The sequence below is a fragment of the Adiantum capillus-veneris genome, chromosome 14 (genome assembly GCF_014529385.1).
Source record: "Adiantum capillus-veneris isolate H3 chromosome 14, ASM1452938v2, whole genome shotgun sequence".
NCBI classification, from domain to species: domain Eukaryota; kingdom Viridiplantae; phylum Streptophyta; class Polypodiopsida; order Polypodiales; family Pteridaceae; genus Adiantum; species Adiantum capillus-veneris.
In genome coordinates, this window is record NC_140944.1 from 105,616,480 (window position 1) to 105,637,348 (window position 20,869).

Sequence of the window (20,869 nt, forward strand, 5' to 3'; positions counted from 1 at the left end):
ATACAACCTGTAACCTTTGCTTTCAGCACTATAACCAACAAAAATACATTTGACAGCCTTATCATCCAATTTTCTGCGCTGCACTTGTGGCACCAAAGCATATGCAAACAGCCAAAAACACGCATGTGCTCAATAGAAGGTTTTCTATCATGCCATGCTTCATATGGAGTAATAGACTGCAAAGCTTTCGTAGGACACCTGTTAAGTACATAAGTGGCACACATGATGGCCTCAAGCTAAAAAGAATGCGGTAAAGCTTGAATTTTGACCATACATCGTGCCATTTCCGTTAGTGACCTGTTTTTTCTCTCAGCAACACCATTTTGTTGAGGTGTATAAGGCACTGTACATTGGTGTTTTATCCCACGACTAGCCAGAAATGCATTAAATTCATGAGACATATACTCCCCCCCTCGATCTGAACGGAGGGTGCCCATAGTACATTTCGAGACATTTTCAGCCATAGCCAGAAATTGTTTGAAGCACATAAAGACTTCGGACTTCGCTTTAAGCGGAAATACCCATGCATGCCTGGAGTAATCGTCAATAAAAGTCAGGAAGTACAGGTAATTGCCCAAGGACAAGGTTTGCATGGGCCCACAAACATCACTATGCACAAGCTGCAACCTGCATGTGGCCCGAACTGAACCATCCTTTGGAAACTTAGAACGCTGCATCTTACCCAAAATACAACCTTCACAAACATGTTTGACAGGTGCTTCAAGAGGCGGCAAAGAAGCAACCATATCAAATTTCTGCAAACGCAGCAAACTGGCAAAATTCAGATGACCAAAACGTGCATGCCAAAGTTTTGCATGTGAAATAGCCCTTGAATCTGCAACAGCATTTGCAAAAAATTTTCCACACTTGTCATACAAAGTGAGCTTATACAGCCCACGGCACAGAAGCCCAGATGCAACAATTTCATCACCAAAACTGAGATCATGAACTGTACATCAGTCATCCACAAATTTGACTACAAGTCCAAGTCTAGCAAGTGCGGATACAGATAAGAGATTCTTCTTGATCCCAGGTACATAAAGTGCATCAACAAGTGTGAAGGAACTGCCATTAGCAGCAGTGAGCACAATCTTTCCAACTCCTTGAACTGGATAAGAGGCGTTGTTGGCACAAGTGACTGAATTCTCATGAGGGACAGACTCGAGAGAGGTAAACAATTCCGGATGTGAGGTAATGTGCTTTGTAGCACCACTGTCGAAATACCACACATGTGAATCTGCAGCAACTGACAAGCATGCATCATGGACAGTAGGATTGTAAGTGCACTCTGCGCTAAAAGCCCATTCTGCATCAACATCAGCAACACAGTCTCCTTTCACAGAAGACTCAACAATGGTTGCATTTGTAGTGGAACCAGCATTTGCAGTGGAACCACCCTCTTTCTTCTTAGCCTCTTTGGCCTTCAACTTAGGACACGACTTGATCAAGTGATCATTGGCTTTACAATAATGGCAACGCATCTTCTTTTTGCCCTTATCACTAGAATTGCCAGACAAAGTACTGCCAGCAGAAGCATTAGGAACATAATTTTTGCCACTCGTAGCAGAACCATAAGAAGTGGCTGCATTATTGTTACCACCCTTTCTTTGAGAAGCAATAAAACCTGTTCAAGTGCACGCTACCTAGTCCTGTTTTTTCTGGAAAGTAACACTTGCAATAGCAATGTGCATAATGCATCAAACTTGACAACTTCAGGATTTCCTTGGGTCATCAGTCTCCAAGTACTAGCAAAAGTCTGGTAGGAATCTGGTAAGGCATCAAGAACAATCTGCACGAGGGAACTGTCTGAAATGACTTCACCTGCAGAAATAAGCTGCTCATTGATATCCTTGACACTAGCAAGGAAAGTGTCCATATCATCTTCCTCATGCATAATCTTCGACTCCAGATCTTTACGCTGTCGAGAAATTTGCGGTCTTGCCAGGAAAGCACCGGGCTTATGGCTGTGAGAGTTTGTGAGAGAACTCAACAAAAACTATATGAAGGAGTTAAACCATAGATGCCATGAAGACTAGGGTTTGGAAAGAAGTGCAATCAAAGAAGACTCACTCTTTCTCTCTTGCACTCACACACACAAAGAAAGAACACAAAAGAGAATGTCAAAACAATACGAAAATGAAAACATCAAGGCTATGGTCATATTGTATCAAGGGTAATATGAAAGGGTTAATAGATGAGTTAATGGCATTCAATCTTGACTGACCAAATAGGCTACGAATTGTTCTTTGGAATTGTAGTTTTGTGCTTACCATAATATATATATTTTGTCTAGTGATTGGGATTAATTGTGTGTACAAATCCTCTTGGTTCATAGCAAGATAACTACGCTTACGTCAAAAGAAAAGTTATAGTCTATGAGAGGTAGTATGATGGGATCCGGTGATAGAAGTATTTCATTAAGCCTTTCTGGGCCAAAGAGAAACACTATACGTTGTTGAAAGTGTATTTTTTGGCTAATCCATACGTTAATTCTAATAGATCGTACAGAGTGAAAGCGATAGAAATGATCATCATGTGGGTTATTCATCTAGGCTAGTATGTGAGAAATGTAGATATGAGAGAAGTGAAGAGATGAGAAGTTTCCCTCCCAAGCCCTATTCTTGCCGGTAGGCAATAAGGATACTGTGGGGAGAGATGTACCTGTAGCAAAGAGAACCTAGAGAGGATGAATTACTAAGAATGAGAGAGATAGGTTTGGTTAAGGAGATGAGATTAGATACATATATATATATGTTGGATTAGAGATGAAAATGAAAACAACAAGAAATCAAGAAAACATCAATGTAGAACACATCTTACTTGAAACCCTTCGGCACCATTATTGATGGGAGAGAGAAGAAGAGGGGAGAATTCAACGTTGATTGATACGCCAAGTACAACACCTTCTTTGATTAGAGTTGATCTTCCAAGGATAGCGTACAAGAATGGCTAGTCTTCCTCTAGGAGAAAGTGTAGGCTTGGGCTTATGTTAATGGGGCTAAGTACAATTAGGCATTACTACTCACTCCCTCAAGAATTCCTCTCATCAATGGCTTGAATGCTTGAGTTCCTTTCAAGGAAGAAGAGGTCCCCTTTTATAGGTGAAGGGAACCCCCAAGTGTTTACACAAGAAGAGAGGAGCCAGTGTGAATAGGAATTGGAAAAGTTGGAAATGAGCTGTCCCTGCATGATGTGGGCAGACTGGGGTCCAGTATTTTGATCATATCTCCTCAACCGTGGCTCCAAATAAAGAAGTAAAAATATGGACAGAAACTTCAGCTCATTAGCTACGATTTTCATTTTAAAATCATTTTCCAATTCGGATTGGAACCTTGTGTAAAAAATTCATCAAAATAGGGTCCATTTCTGGCAGCAAAAGTCTTCCCGTGGTCCCCTTAGCTTAGACTTTCATTTAATTCCAAAGGACACCTCCATATGAAAGCATGACATTGCTCCTTGACAAAGTTTTGTAATCATGCTTGCAATAATGCATTAAAATAAGTGTATCTTTGAAATCATGCCACCTAGTGTCCCACTAGGATTTGATTCCCTCCTAGTAGCTATTTAAAAAGAAATATAAGAAAAGTATAAAAAATACATAGAATATATATATATATATATATATATATATATTGGAGTTTACCCTAGATATAGGATCTAGCTAGGGTGTGAGATGATAATGAGATAGTAGAAATAAAGAATCAAGTAGAAATAAAGAATCAATGCTTTTTGCCCCAAGTTAAAGAGGCGGAGCTATTGAGCTTTTTCCATAGTATTTTCTGATGGTAAAGTAAGGATAGGTTACCCTTGAGAAAAATAATAGGATGAGATAGAAGGCTTATTATTATACTTAAATATGCATATGTACATTATAGGAAAGATAATTATGTATCTAAAAAGTTACAAGATAGATCTTGTAGCATGCGTTCCCACTATGTACGTGTCACAGCACGACAACGCAGCAAAGCAATTTTAGCCTCATTGCGGATTGCATAAAGCCCTGCTAAAATATCCCAAGCCTGTTTTGCAGATTTTGCTGAACGGATGTGAGGAACAATGGTACGCTTCACAGACAACGCAATCAATGCATGAGCCTGCGCATCCTGAACATCCCAACGAGCTTGTTCTGTCGTAGGCAAAACAACTCTAACAGCTGCAATCCTTGCAGCAAGACCTGCAACATCCTCAACATCGCCTACATCCTCAGAACCAAGATGTACATCAATGCCCTGCACAATGTTCCAGACACCCTTTGACATAAGAACATGTTGCATCATATAAGCCCACATAGGGTAGTTGTCCCCATCCAACCTATCCTCAGCAGCAAACATCTTGAACACATCTGTGTTGTTGTTGTCAGCCATGGTAAATGTTGCACCTCATGTGAAAACTACCCGAAAATAGGAGAAACAGAGCAGGAACAACCTGTGCTATATAGCACAAACCGTAGAAGACTATAAGTCACCTGTTATGCAAAAAACGGCACTGACAAAAATTCTACACAAAATGATGAAATAGCCTGTGCAGTACTGCCTGTAGTGGAAACGGAGGCCGAAATGAGCCCAAATCAAAATTCTGAGCAGACCAAGACCTTTGAGCTCTCCCAAAATATTTGTCGACCTGCGAACGCTTGCCAAAGCTCACTAAAATCGGAGAAAGTGAGCAGGCGTGTGCTGGAGCAGCTGGCGACTAACCCCGGGAGGACGTGACTTGCTCTGATACCAATTGTTGGAATTAGGGTTGCAGAGAAACACACACAGCTTGGAGAAGACGAAGGAAGCTCAAGGCACACAATAGAGAGTGTGTTACTTAGTGTGCAATGAAAAGATAGATAGCCCTAGAGTGATGGGTGTATATACAATGCACGGGGGAAAAAACCTCCTAAAGAGGGAAAAAATGCCCCAGCGGTCCTAGTGTGTTCACACACATCACTACCACATGTATATGGTAACAACGAGTGTGTGTGTGTGTGTGTGTGTGTGTGTGTGTGTGTTTAGATATATATGTATACAAACACATGCACGTTCATAAGGTCGGGAAAGTATGAGCTTACAAATTATAAGAGAGGCTAAAACACTCACAAAATTACAAAAAGAAAAGGACATAAGAAAACGGATAAAGGAAAAAGTGAATCACATATTTTATTGTTAAACAAAACTAGAAGGCAATAAGGTGAGCATTGAGGGGTTACGATAGTTAAAGATCTATTTTAAAAGGGCAAGAGCGAGCGAGCGAGAGAGAGAGAGAGAGAGAGAGAGAGAGAGAGAGAGAGAGAGAGATGGTAGTGTTTTTTTAAAAAAACCTTTTAGTTAGTCCTCAATATAAAGGATAGATTTACAAATTTTAATTGGTATTTATGACTAAAAGTGCACAAACTTCAACTTTGACAATTCAGGTACAATAAAATTGCAATGGGAGGTAGATATTCTAGCATTTACTTGCGAATATCTACTATTCCTTTCACAATTATAGTGCTCAAGGTAGGTACTCTACTTAAGGCTCAGCTAGAAAAAAAATTATATATATATGTACCCCTCTACCCCTCTCTCTCTCTCTCTCTCTCTCTCTCTCTCTCTCTCTCACTCACTCACTCACTCACTCTCTCTCTCACTCACACACACACACACACACACACACACACACACACACACACACACACACACACACACACACACACACACACACACACACACACACACACACACACACACACACACACACACACACACACACACACACACACACACACACACACAGAGGTGGAATTTGACTTAAACTAACATCGAACATTCAGAACATGAGATGAGAAGTTGATATTAACCTATAGTTTTCCACCCACTTGGTTTTCCACAAAATATATATAGCCTTCAGGCTTTAGGTATTAGAAGATAACTACTTTATCTTCTCTATATTTGATAGTAATGTCTCTCATGGTTTTTCTACATCACTTTAAACTCTTTTTTTGGGGTTGAAAGGCCATAGGGAAGATGGGCATGCCAATAACCACCAAACCATACTTATATATAGGCCCTTGTCCCTCTAGCTCTCAGCTATATATAGCCCCTGTACTACATGTGTATCCGTCGGCCCTTGGCCAGGGCCATGCCCTCCTATAGTCCTACCCTTGGCATGACATTGCTCCCCCCTTGAAGAAGAGTTTTCATCCTCAAAAACAAGAGTGATGATACATTAATGTTTTCCACACTGGCATCCTTCATGTATCCAGCTTTTTGCTTGACCGGAACACGGTTCAGTAGGAGGTTCAATGAAACCAAGAGTAATATCTTGATTTTCCACATTGTTGTCCATTTGCAACTATCTTTTGTTACCGGTTCCTACCCAATCATAGTGTGTAGACTCCATTTAGAACGCACATGAGCATGCTAAACGAGTTATCACAACTAAAATGTACCTGAAAGAGTACCTCTTTTCACTTTCCATGAAAGTAACTTGCTGACATAACTCATCAGCTAAGTGTAAGTCCTTGACTTGTTCTCAAATTTCATCAGTAAACAACCCCACCATACTAGTGTTCAAGGTGGATAACCTGACTTATACATGAAGAGACTAAAACTAGTCACAAACTTGCTTTAATTGATGGTAAGAAAACTCCAAGTAGAGCAATAAATGCTTACTAATTGGATTGCTTGGTGCTAATGTACACACTTTGCATATCCTTTAGCACAAGATTACACTTTGTAATCTGCCTATCCCCTTGGATAACTGACAGTACTGAGGTGTGTTTCCTCCACGGTTTACATACAGTCTTCCCTGATGACTCGTAAACAGGGGATCACAATATTGGACAACATTGTTGAGGAATCAACAATGTCCTGAATTCCCATCGTGGTTAACTTGAAAGATCCACAAGCACCCAAACTGAGCCATGACCTCTATTGGTGATTGGTAGACCCCAAAAGGAATCTCATAGAGATATTGTATGCAGAGTGAAAAATGCTTCATAAGCAAGTAATGTGATGAATATGCATGCCGCTCCAAATCAACCTTTGCTAAACACTAGGGCCCATAATACCTAGTGTGCATGTATTTAGCAAAAAATAGATTCGAACCTGCATATCCATGATCATCCTTGCCAATACTTATGGCGAATGTGATGCTCCTAGCACACAGTAAAGAGGAATGTAAATAGTTCTAAAAAGAAACTAAATACTTTTAGCTGCAATCATTTGCAAGCCTTGCTGATACATTTGAACCATAAATTATGGAAGGTGAAACAGTAATCACTTCTAGGTACAAACAATGAAACCTTTTCATTAACAATTTATAGCCTTGCTGTATGCCTTTTAGCTGCAATTATTTGCAAGCCTTGCTGATACATTTGAACCATAAATTATGGAAGGTGAAACAGTAATCACTTCTAGGTACAAACAATGAAACCTTTTCATTAACAATTCATAGCCTTGCTATATGCATAAACAACCATTTGTAAGGTTGTTTCGTTGTACTTGTACCTTAGCAAGTCATTCTAAGTATCCGAAAATTTCTAGCCATCGAAATTTCTCCTGATACGTCGTGCTGAAAATGGTCTAGAAAACAGACCTGGCCAGCACTAGGGACTTTGTCATTACACATACTTGAAATAGTGGGCGCCAGTGTCAGTCCCAGAGACTCATATTCTCCACATGTGGGATATGTCTCATGTAAGGATGTCTAAAAACAAGAACATCCTTGAAGTACAAGATATACTTGTGCATGGAGGTAACTGCAAACACTCTACGACGGAAGTGAGAGGGACCCTCATTAGCCTTGCTCCACACTATCTAAACCAAACTCCTTGAGTTCCTAGACCATGTTGCATCCCATGTGACAACATGTGCCAAATAAACCGTACAAGTGGGTCTATAACAGCATAATGCAGAAACTTGTTTTGGACACTATAGCCCAAATTTCTCGGCTCTTACATGACCTTTTCATTTCCCTTAAAAGCAAAAAAGGATGATAACATAGTTTGGGCATCCTATGTGGAAAAAGGAAACCAAAAAAAAAACAAAACCTAATCAGATGCGTACCTGAAGGTTGAACATAGTGTTCACTAATCTCTAAAGCAACTACCCAAATTTCCCGCGTGTAAAGGCTTAGGAACACTAATTGAAAAGTAGTGAAATGCAAGTAGTATTGCACATGTAACCTTGGTTGTTGCCTTTGCAATCCAAACCCCTTGGTTAAAATCAACATTGTCTAACCCCTTGATTAAAATCAACATTGTCTAACCCCTTTATTAAAATCAACATTGTCAAACCCTTTGGTTAAACTTTGAAGGAAAAGCTGCGCAACTAGTAGCCGGCCCTTGGCCTATGTCCGTGACCCCCCTTGGGCTTGTGCCCATGGATTGACATTCCTTTGGAAGTTGAAATTTTTCCACTACCCCTTGGCAGTCTGTGGACTTCGTCCTTTGAAAATGCAAGTGTCAAGGTTCCAAGAATTAACCATCAACCCTTACTAAATGAGTTAGTAATCACGAGTTGGGTCTTACCCCAAAACTATAACCATATAGACACTCATAGTGCTAGAAGGAGATCCACTGAAGTTGGAATCATATTCACAACTAGATCTTTTTCACACCCAAAAAGCCATAATCTTAGGTTTTTGCGAACAGTCGTGTTGTTGGCTTCATCCATACACCTTGGTAGAGATAAGCTACACACCTTGAATTTCATGTAAGAGCCAATAAATTATTTTAGTGCTACACACTTTAAGGTGTTTAAGACTTTCACACTTAAAGTGTGTAGCACTAAAATAATGCCCAAAAAATCACTAATGGCAAGACTCTTGCTTGTCCATTATAATCCATGGGTACTCAACTGGATGGATTACAAAACCATGGATAGTATCCATTCTAAAATAGGTGGCAATAGATGGCTCTTAGCGCTACCGTATTGACATAGAAAGACTTCAAGAAAATCATGCCTAGTTCACTTTTCTCGGAGAGAAGTTGGGAACACACATACACACACACACACACACACACACACAGAGAATGTTGGGCTAAGGAAAACCCCTTATTTGAATGTGATGTATGCCCCTTGGATATGATCCCGTGCAGACCGTGTCCGTGTCTGAGCATAGCCTAGAAGCGTGCAACTACACGCCCTCGTAGAGAGAGACTGAGCTTATCCTATAAGCGTACAACTGTGTACTTGTACCACACCCTCGTAGAGAGAGGTACCATAAGGCACATCTTGTCCCACTGACCTTGTATGTGATCGTGATTGTATCAAGGTAACATTAAACATGGAACTTTGCCTGTGAATAACATAAAAATTATTTTAAGGTATCAGTTACGTACCTTGTCCTTGACAGAGTATTTAGTGTTATAACGGAAGTGTATACAATGATGGAGTATCATACGTCCAGCGGACTAGTACGCCGTGCATACATCGTAAAAATAGAATAATAAGCCCGTAGCTCCAATGACAGTTTCAACCATGTGAGTCGTCGATGTACGTGTTGTGCACGATTACACTAGCATGGATACATCACAGTGCAACGTTGTATAAACTGGGAACTTATATCCACGTAGTACTAAAAATGTGTGCCATGAGCATTGAGTTGAAATCAATTGATAATATCGTGGCACATAAGAGAAGTCGTGCTTCACATGAAGACATGCAAAGCTTGTTGCTTTAGATAGTGGCTTCTTATAAAATCTGCCCAAGCACTTTTCTTTGCACACAGCAGAGAGATCTTGTCCAAAATGAAAAGTGAAACATAGACAAAAACAAACATAACTTGAAAATTGACTAACCTTGTCGCCCACTTGTGGCTAGGTTTTTGGTAGTACACTCGAATCCTGCTCATAGCCATATATGAAAATAATTTGAGAGTTGTCGGACGTGCTGCACATGCCTTGTTGGCTGGGTTTACTCCGATCGCTGGTAAGAAACATGCAGACATGTTGCGAAGACTTCCAAGTTTGTATGCTAATAGCATATTCCAAAATTGGAAACTTCTATGCAATATGTTTAATCAGGAAGCCTTGCTTTCTTGTCAAGCTTGCAAAGAAGAATAGCCTTGCCGAAATACATCTTATTGAGAATCATGCGATTGCTCAATAGCAAAAAAGGTAGAGTAGCCATGCCCCTAAAAGGCATGTGGTTTCTCTGCCTGAGGATCATAATCCTGATTGAGTACATTGATGGCAGACAACGTGCCTAGGAGCCCTAATATCCAACCTCGTGATAATTAGCGATTGGCCCTGCCGAGTACCTTGTCCTCTCAAATTATAGACCATGCCTGACTTGGCGAATAGGACGCCATATTGAAGCAGAAAATTCCAAAAATCCATATCTAGTGTAATCATAGAGACAAAGGGTACCTAGATTGCAACCATTAACAGTGCCAACCTCGTATCCGAAAATTTGTCATATTGTTGTCTTGGAGCTTTGCTCCTCTCTACATGATGTCCTTGCACCTTGTGCCTCCTCCAAAGGCAACAAAGAGGTGATCAACATCATTGTACTCACCGCCCATCAAAGATTATAGATTGACAGACTTTTACTTGTTGATGATTCTCAACGACCACTTCTATGCCTTGCAAAATCTTGAGGGAGTAATGTACTCCGAGATTTTTTATTTATTTTTTTGCAAATTGGCTCGTAGGAATCGTTGAAACCCGTTGCTTGCTATTATTTTCTCCACGATCAACACTCTTGGTGGTTCAACTGCAATTTTGAAACCCAGATCTTCAATTCCATGCAAACGTCGCATGGCTTCTCTGACCATCGTATGACCTACATGTTGCTCATCATCAGCGCCCGCTATTCGCTGTCCATGCCCGATGACTTGTTGTGGGATAAGCCCCTTAGGGTGCCCTAAGGCACCCTAAGGGCACCCACCATGTGTAAACCACCTCAAGAAAATGCGTGGCAATGGCGGCAACCTGTGCCAAGGAGAAGGAAAACATCGCGTCCACCACATTGCCCGAATAGGGTCAGTGCAGAAATAGAATTCTTCCCTCTTGCCAATGCGCACGTTTCAAGCTTAACCTTGGCCAATTCTGTGTAGATCGACGTTGTCCCTTTCCTCCCTCGCTAGGGTTGTTGCACACAGTCGCCCGACTTCGGCCTCCTATGTAGAACCCTTGCCCACATGCATGGTCATGCAAACTTGAGCCCCCCATGGAAGGGGCTGCTCCTGTGGCCCTGCTGTAATAGGACTCATTTTTTATTTTTTTGAAGTCCAAAAGAATATAGCAGGTTAGAACTCTTTATTAAATATGGTTTAAAAGATTGTTGAATAGTTTATGAGATATAGAGTATTAGTCGTACAAATGAGTTTGAGATATCGAGGGATAAAATATATTCTCTTCACAATACATTAAAGATGTATTTAGTAATAATTATTGAATAAAAGATCATTCGGTTGTAGATTGTAAAGTAAACACGTAGTCAAAATTGTTGTTTTCATCAATATCGCTGTTTTATTTTCATGTTTTTTAGCTTAAAATACATGGACAAGCTTAAAATAAGTTGAAAAAGTTTTGGAGACCCAAAAAATAGGAGTTTTATGAGTTGCGATCTAAAAGTTACGTTTTTAGCCAAAGAAAGACGTTTTTCGCAATTCTGTCCGCGTTGCCTTGTAGACCAAACCTATTCCCGTCGTTTTGAGTACCTATATTCTGAAATCGTATGAAAAAATTATGACATAAACAAATTGCCAGCAGCAGTAGGGTAGCCTACAAGCAGCAGCAGGTTAGCTTACAAACAAATATACACAGGTAATATCTCTTTTGTTTCGTCCAATCAAGAAGTGATTGCACCATTTTATGATGATATAAAATGATGTTTTGAATTTGACTATCATGTTGATTTGGTTACACGAGTATATTCTTTTGGCTATTTTGTAGACGATGCAAAAACCAATGTGTGAAACAGGATTTGTGCAAGGTGTCCTGATATTGGGATTGTGATCGTGTTACAAATCCAATTACGATCATTGTTGCCATCAAGAGAGATTGAGAGTGTGATTGTGATTGAGATTGAGAGTGAGAGTGTGATTGAGATTGAAATTGTGCAAAAGATTGAGACTGAGATTGAGAGTGAGAGTGTGATTGAGATAGCTCGGGGGTGGTTTGGAGGTTATGAAACGAGCTATGCTCCTCTTGTATTCATTATCTTACATCCATACAAATTCTTTATTTCATCTATTTATTTTGCGTACTCTATATTTTTCATTCTCAATGTATTTCTCTCTCCCTCGTCGCGTCAAAGTGCAGTTTTTTATTCTCCGACATCGATGAAAGAATACGAGAACCGAGTGAATAAAGAAGAAGATGAAAGTGGAGTGCCTGTAATACCATGGATGGTGCTCTTAAGAGGGTGCCCTCTTTTCGAGAGGGTCGCTCAAAACACCCTGATAATAACCACGGTGCATTTTGCCATAGCGATACTACTGTAAGTCCGGATGCTCCATGCAGCATGCAAGGTGAAGCTTGTTTTGGATTAGAGCTTACCGATTTACGACATCAGTTGATGCATCTGGAGGATCTAAAGGTGGGTCTTCAAGCAGAAGCGCTGGAATTGGGGTTGCAACGTCACAAATGGTGAAAACTCAATTGCAAGCAGAATGATGAAATTGAGGGGTTGAGAGAAGACATAAATGATCAAAGGAGAAGAAGCAAAAAGAGAATCGATGACGATGATGAGGACGTCGATGCAGGAGAAGCGGCAACCAAATAACTCTTCAAGAAGGCTAAGCTCAAGGTGTTTGATGGCGTAAGAAAGACATGCAAAGATTTAGAGGCGTGGATTGGAGAACTCGAAGATTTGGATATACTTTGAATATGGAGAACAAGACCACCAGACTTTCAAATGCCAAAACAAAGCGATCGATAAGGGAGTACGGAGCAAGATGACTATAGTGGAGACTATTGGTGATGCACAGGATAAAGGTATGTCATTTGACTCTCTTTTTGTATACTTTATTTCTTTGATTAATCTTTTGAAAGCTTCTATGATCGAATTCATGCATAAAATTTGAGATTTAAAATTGAATTTCTTAATTGATTCGAGTAGTACACATTGCCTCTTATCCTCTAACCTAGCTGAGAAATTAAACCTAAAATTAAACTGAGAAATTAAAAAACTTGTGGAATTAACTAGTGGTAATAAAAGGTTCACAAAGGAACTAATTGTTGAAAATTTGTCTTTTTCTTGAATAGTCAAAATCATAAAGGTAATTTTTATGTCATAGAAATAGATGTGTATGATATGATTATTGGCATGGATTGGATGACTGAAAATCACGTTTTGATTGTTTGTGAAGAAAGAGAAAAACTTCTAATGGAGATAGTCACACTATTCATAGGGAAGAAAGGGATTCTAAGTCTATTCTAGTTTTCGTTCTTGAAATTGATAAGGGGACTTCGACAAGGGTGTGAAACCTTCATAATTTTTGCAAGTGAATTAAAGATGGACCTGAAAAAGAAACGATGAAGACTCCAAAATATGTGAAAAGGCTTCTTGATGAGTTCAAGGATATTTTTCTTGATGTCCATAGTGATTTGATTGATTAAGTTTGATATGAAGTGAATAATGATCGTTTCTACTCTATCAATATCTCTTATCTAAATCCTCATGTGAGAGAGATGTTTGAGAGGAAATTTTATTTACATAAGGATTATTTGTATTATCATGATTGCTTATATGTGTTTGTAAATTCCTTCATGAAACATCAAATTTTATGAGAATACCAAAATATATATTTTTATAGATAATCTTGTTTTAAACAAAAGATATGAGATAGTGAAATAGTCATTCTAAAGGTAGAACTAGAAATCAGTTTGATTGTAGAGTTAGACAGATTAGAAGTAGGATTCTTCTTGAAGTTTTGGTTAAGTGAGATATATCCTGTAAAAGATGCCTCTTGGGTTGATTTTGATATTTTGTATGCTGAAAACCCCTCCTATGAGGACAGAGTTAATTTTGATAAGGGGAGAATGTAATAGGACTCATTTCTGAAGTTTTTAAAGTCCAAAAGATTATAACATGTTAGAACTCTTTATTAAATATGGTCTAAAAGATTGTTGAATAGTTTATGACATATAGAGTATTAATCGTACACAAATGAGTTTGAGATATCGAGGGATAAAATATATTCTCTTCACAATATATTGAGGATGTATTTAGCAATAATTATTGAATAAGAGATCATTTGGTTGTAGATTGTAAAGTAAACACGTAGTCAAAATTGTTGTTTTCATCAATATCAATGTTTTATTTTCATGTGTTTTAGCTTTAAAAACATGGAGTCTTACAAGATGGCGAGCGATTTTTTCGAGCAATGAAAAAAAACGAGCGAGTCCTTCAATAAAGTTTTTTGTGACTTGGAGAGATTTTGAAAAGTGAGTACAAGCTCTCATAAGGCAATGCCAATGGTGAGTACAATGATAAAATTAGTCGCGCTCTCTAGAAATGAGGCATCTCTCATCTTGGCCGAGCTCTGCAAAAGAAACTTCACCCCACTGCCATCTGAGGCGGCTGTCTGAGGTGCGATCTAGGCCATTAAATCAGAGGGACTCTAATACCAACTTGAGTTGTCATCAATATCAGTAGCCCAAAATAGCGTGACACCCTTTGCACTCATCATCGCTAGCTAGAACATGTCTGCACTGACAAAGACTACTTTGGAGTATGTGGTACAGCTTTTGAAAATAAAAAGAAGAGGAGAATCAACAGAGATTCTCTTCATGTTGTATGTGTAAAATGGTGAAACTCCAGTTGGATGGTCACACTGAGGGCTAAATGGTGGCCCATGTGCATGCACAAGTGTGTGGTGAAGGTTAGGACTCTCTCTCTCTCTCTCTCTCTCTCTCTCTCTCTCTCTCTCTCTCTCTCTCTCTCTCTCTCTCTCTCTCTCTCATATGAAGACTGCATGGAAGGGCGCTCTAACTCTGCGTTGTGATGCGCAATATTGCAACGCTCTTTTTCTCTCTACAGGTTATAATTGAAGAAGCCCATGATGGGCTGTAGCCTAGGCTTCTCTCTCTCTCTCTCTCTCTCTCTCTCTCTCTCTCTCTCTCTCTCTCTCTCTCTCTCTCTCTCTCTCTCTCTCTCATAATATCAAGAACCATATTTTATTGACTCGTAAAGAACCCACACAATATTGACTCCATTGAAATTGCTTAAGCTTTTGAACACTACTTGAATCCAACCCTTGAATTAGTTGAGTTTTTGCAATTTTATATTCTCAATGTCAGAACAAGTCCTTTGCAAACCAGGATCCATTCACTCGTTGGGAGTACTAAAGTTTCTGTTGACTCCAGCAAATATATGTGGAGGGAAATGTTCCACCATCTTTCACAAGACACGTTGATGATAATGTTCTCCTTCTTCAAAGTTCTCCAGATAGCCAGCTGCTCGGTCAACTTTGTTAATTTTCACATCTGGATTTGCAAGGAGATTACAAGCCATCGCAAAACCGCAAATTCCAAGGGCTACTCCTATAGCTGCAAAAAGAGGATGGACCTCAAGCTAGATCCAATGTACGGTTGCCTCCGCCCATTTTGATTCCCTGCTCTGCTGCCGATGCTGATGTTGACACAATATTCCACGAGGACATTATGTGCGCTATTAGATATTGTATCTTCAAATGCAATGATTTGATTTTTTTAAAAATCTAAAAACCTCATTAATATACCCTATTAATGGGCATTAGTTCTGCTTGTGAACACTGCTCGAACCAGTCCGCGCCAGCGCGAACTGGTTTCGATAGCTTACACGCAAGGATAAGGTGGAGGCGACACATGGCGGCTGGAGGGGCACTCTAATTGCAACAAAAATGGTCGGCTTGTACGAACACTGCTAGAACCAGTCCGCGCTGGCGTGGACTGGTTTCGACAGCTTACATGACATGGCTTATAAGGCGGATTCATCTTCATAATTGGCATCACCGTCATTGGGTGTGGTGGGCATTAGTTCTGCTTGTGAACACTAGTCCGCACCGGCGCGGACTGGTTCGAGCGGTTTCGACAGCTTACACGCAAGGATAAGGTGGAGGCGACACATGGCGGCTGGAGGGGCACTCTAATTGCAACAAAAATGGTCGGCTTGTGCGAACACTGCTGGAACAAGTCCGCGCCGGTGCGGACTGGTTTCGACAGCTTACATGACATGGCTTATAAGGCGGATTCATCTTCATAATTGGCATCACCGTCATTGGGTGTGGTGGCATCGGTGGCTTCATCAAGGTTGTATATGGCCGTACCGGTTGCAAGCTTGGCTCCAGCTTTGGCTGCTGCGATGGCTGAAGAATTGAACGCTGCACGGGCAGCATATGAGAAGTTGGTCGTTGCAGCTGTTGTAGCAGCATGGCGTCAACGAGGGCTTGTTCTGCCTTTTCAATAGCAGCATGGACATCATGTGAAGAATTTGCAAGAGCGCCAGTAGATTGTGTTGCAGATGTTGTGTAGGCAACATTCTTGGCCTACTAGTTTCGGCGGCATGGCATGACTAGTTTCAGCCGCATGGCAGGAGGGCCTCGTGGCATCTACAACAATGATCTTGGTGAAGGATCTTGAAAGGCATGCCAATGTCGGAAATGTTTTGTCGGCTCAACAAAGGTTGCACAGGACAGTGGGGAATCACCAGCCCGGCAGCCAGCATTGTGTTGAAATTAGGCGTGGCTGCACGAGTAAGATGCGGTGGAGCAACTCGGGGCAGTATTACGGAAGCCCAAAGAGCAATATTGTAAACATGCTGGTATTGGACGTTGGCTACCTGAAGGAGAACTGCAGGGCATCATCAATATCAGCAGCAGATGTTGCAGGAGCAGTTGCGGCATCAATTGGGGTAGTAAGGCGCTAGTTTAATAGCAGCAGCATGAAGGGGCAGCGCTATGCAGGGCTTCGGCCTCTTCGATGGACGTGGGTTATAAATCACGGATCGATAACGGCTTGCAAATGATATCATGTTGAAGGATCGTCCAGGAGGGCGTCCACTATCAAAGACGCAGAGGCAGTGCATTGTGTGAGAGATTATATTAGTTTGTGAGTGTGTGTGTTACTCAAAAAAAGAAGATGGATGAGAGAGAGAGAGAGAGAGAGAGAGAGAGAGAGAGAGAGAGAGTGTACACGTAGATATGCGGGTGTATTGGATTGCGATGAGATGATTTGAGCGGGATACATGGGGTTGTTATATAGGTTGCCATAGGATGATTTGAGCGAGTGTTTTTGGATGGCAAAATCTTTTAAGATTCTTGTCGAAGGCATCCAAGGGCACACAGATCCTGGGCAGGGGGGCATGTCATGAGGCAAGCTAGTGAGGGAGCGAAAATGCAAGTGCAAAGGGGGGAGCACATATTATTATTTTTATATGCAAGTAGTGTGTTTGTCTGTAGGGAAAAGCACATGCCCCAACTAGTTTAGGGCAAACATTTTTTTTTAAAAATGAGCTAACAACGATAAGATCAAACACCAGATTTTGCACACCGATTTCAATCCACCCTTGGATGGCTCGAACAAGAATCTTAAAAGATTTTGCCTGATGGAGAACATCCAAAAACTCTTTAAAATCTAATGGCCTCTACTAGCATGGCCTTCCACAGATCATGATTAGGCTTATAGGTGGAACCTATTTTGAGAGGTATTAGGTTGAGAGGTTCGAGTTTAGCGGGACTAAGCTACGGTAGGCAAAGCTAAGCAAAGCTGGTCTATGATGGGCCGAGCAACGCTATCGTAGAGCTGAGAGCTATAATTAGAGAAGACCTGTTGAGCTAGGCAAGATGAAGACAAGTGAAGCAAGATGGGAGAGAAGCATTGAACAGAGAGGTAGACAAAGAGAGTACTTTGAATAGAGAGGTCTACACAAAGAGTGCTTGTTCGAGAACAAGACCCTACCTTTGCAACGCATTCACACATGACAACTAGATGAGCTTTAGTGTTTTCTTGAAAAAAATCAAATGAATGTTAGGTTTGATTTCCTAAATTATGGATTTGATGGTGATTTGGTTAGGGGTTTTTCTCCTTGACAAGTTTGTTGGCTTCATGGGTTTTACCCCTTTTTACTATTTTGATTTAATTGTCACTATAAATCTTAAACATCATTTATGTTATGTGGTGGAAAACTATTTCTTTGATGTTTTGGTTGTGCAATGATTATCAACATGTCTTTTGTCAATAATGCCCTATCCATGCCCATCTCTATAATACTTGTATGACATAACCAAAATTAAGAATGATTTCCTCCTAGAACATACATTTGTGTCTTTAAAAATTTGTTTGCAGCTTTATGCTCAAATTCTGTTGTGTGCACTGAGAACACATTACTGTGTATGGTCATCAACGAGGTCAGAGACTAGTGCTTATGTTTGATAGTCACATGCAGGAGATCAAAGTTGACACTATTAGGCAACAAGTTTTAGCAATGATGGCAGAGATTTCTCTCTGCATCCTCTCACTTTTTCATAGAGCAATAAAAGTTTGAGCCCAAAGAAAATAATATAGGAGAGCATCTTTATGCTCTTGATCATGAGGTTTCTCAATTTTACAAGGTTATTTTGTCTACTTCTCATAGACTTACTGGAAGTTTGTTAGTTCTAACCTTTTTTAGTGTTTTTGATGCATCCGCACTTAACCGCTTTATATGTACTTCTATGACCAGCTACTTTTTGATAATTTTAAATGTATGACCCATTTGTGTACTGGAGAAGTTGGTTTAATTTAAAATGACATCAGTATTTTCTTCAATATACTTTACGCTTGCATCAATTTGTCAAGGGTGTTGCTCATATTTTCTCGGAAATTGGCTTCGCTTGGTTTTCTTTGCTCGTTGATTGGAAAGCCTCAAACATGGACAAGCTTAAATAAGTTGAAAAAGTTGTGGAGACCTAAAAAATAGGGGTTTTATGAGTCGCGACCTAAAAGTTACGTTTTTTGCAATTCTATTCGTGTTGCCTTGTAGACCATACCTATTCCTATCGTTTTGAGTACCTATATTCTGAAATCGTATGACAAAGTTATGACAGAAACAAATTGCCAGCAGCAGTAGGGTAGCCTACAAGCAGCAACTGGTTAGCTTACAAACAAATATACAAAGATAATATCTCTTTTGTTTCATCCAATCAAGAAGTGACTGCACTCTTTTATGATGGTACAAAATGATGTTTTGAATTTGATTATCATGTTGATTTGGTTGCACGAGTATATTCTTTTGGCTATTTTGTAGACGATGCAAAAACAAATGTGTGAAACGGGATCTGTGCAAGGTGTCATGATATTGAGATTGTGATCGTGTTGCGAATCCGATTATGATCGTTGTTGCCATCAAGAGATTAAGAGTGTGATTGAGATTGAGAGTGAGATTGTGATTGAGATTGAGAGTGAGATTGTGATTGAGAGTGAGATTAAGAGTGTGATTGAGATTGAGAGTGAGATTGTAATTGAGATTGAGAGTGACAGTGTGATTGATATTGAGATTGTGCACAAGATTGAGATTGAGAGTGAGAGTGAGAGTGTGATTGAGATTGAGATTGATATAGCTTGCAGGTGGTCGGGAGGATATGAAATGAGCTATGCTCTTCTTGTAATGATTGCCTTGCATCCATACAGACTCTTTATTTTATCTATTCACTATGTGTACTCTGTATTTTCCTTGTTCATCAATCTATTTCGCTCTCCCGTGTGTCGCGTCACACCTGCGGCCCTATTATCTTCCTCCTTCCAAGGGACCTTGCCCACGCCATGGCAGCCTAGCTCGAAGCACAGAGAGAGAGAGAGAGAGAGAGAGAGAGAGAGAGAGAGAGAGAGAGAGAGATGGATTCACAAAGCCATACAAGTCTTATCTTTTCCCCCTTCTTCCATAGCTCTCCTCCCCCTAGCTCTGATACCAATGAAAGGCCATAGGGAAGATAGACATGCCAATTACCACCCAACCATACCTATATATAGGCCCTTGGCCCTCTAGCTCTTAGCTATATATAGCCCCTGTATTGCATGTGTATCCGTCGGCCCTTGGCCACAGGGCCGTGCCCTCCTATAGTCCTACCCTTGGCATGACAAGGGTGATGGTGACATTAATACCTAAAGAAGATGGCTACTCTATCTGAAAGTAAAGTTCTTTATATTTGATAGTAATGCCTCTTATGTTTTTTCTGCGTCACTCTAATTTTTTTTGCTAGGGTGATGGTGACAATTTGGATTGTGAATAATTTTGTGCAACTTTGCACTTTTCGCAACCTCTCCTCTATGGGCATAATCCACTTAAAACTTCTTTTAGAAAAGGCATAAGCAAAATAAGTTAATAAAGCTTAGTGGACTCAAACTTGAAACAAGAACTCAACCTTAAACAAACAAGGGTAAGACACCACAAAGATTTGATCCTGGAATTCAAACTCCACACAATAACTTCTAAAAGAACAAATTCTTAAATTCTATTCTAAGTCGAAACTAGAATTGAATACTAATCGGCACCTACTAGCTACCTACCTAGAAGAGGGAAAACATAACCAAAGTAGTACAAAGTTTTCAACTTGACAATATGTGATCTTAACTTTGCTACTTGTCCAAATAGGAACAATAAGATTATCACCTTTATCATGCATAGCCTGGACAACAGCTATGACACCCCTACTCATGTCATCAATTCTCCAAGAGTAGGTGTAGGTTTGTATGGAGTTCATTTATGATCTGAACATACTCTATAAAACCAACAAAATGAATTTCTATCACCCTCCGAAGGTGATGGGCATCCTCAGCCATCAACCATCATAAAGGGTAGCATTTTCCAAGTAAGAGTAAAAATACTAAAGGCACTAAAGGTCTAAATAGCGCACTAGTACGTTATTAAGCTAAGCACTAAGTGGGCTTTCAAGCTCCCTACTTTTATTGAATTTACTATTTTTATCTTGAACATTC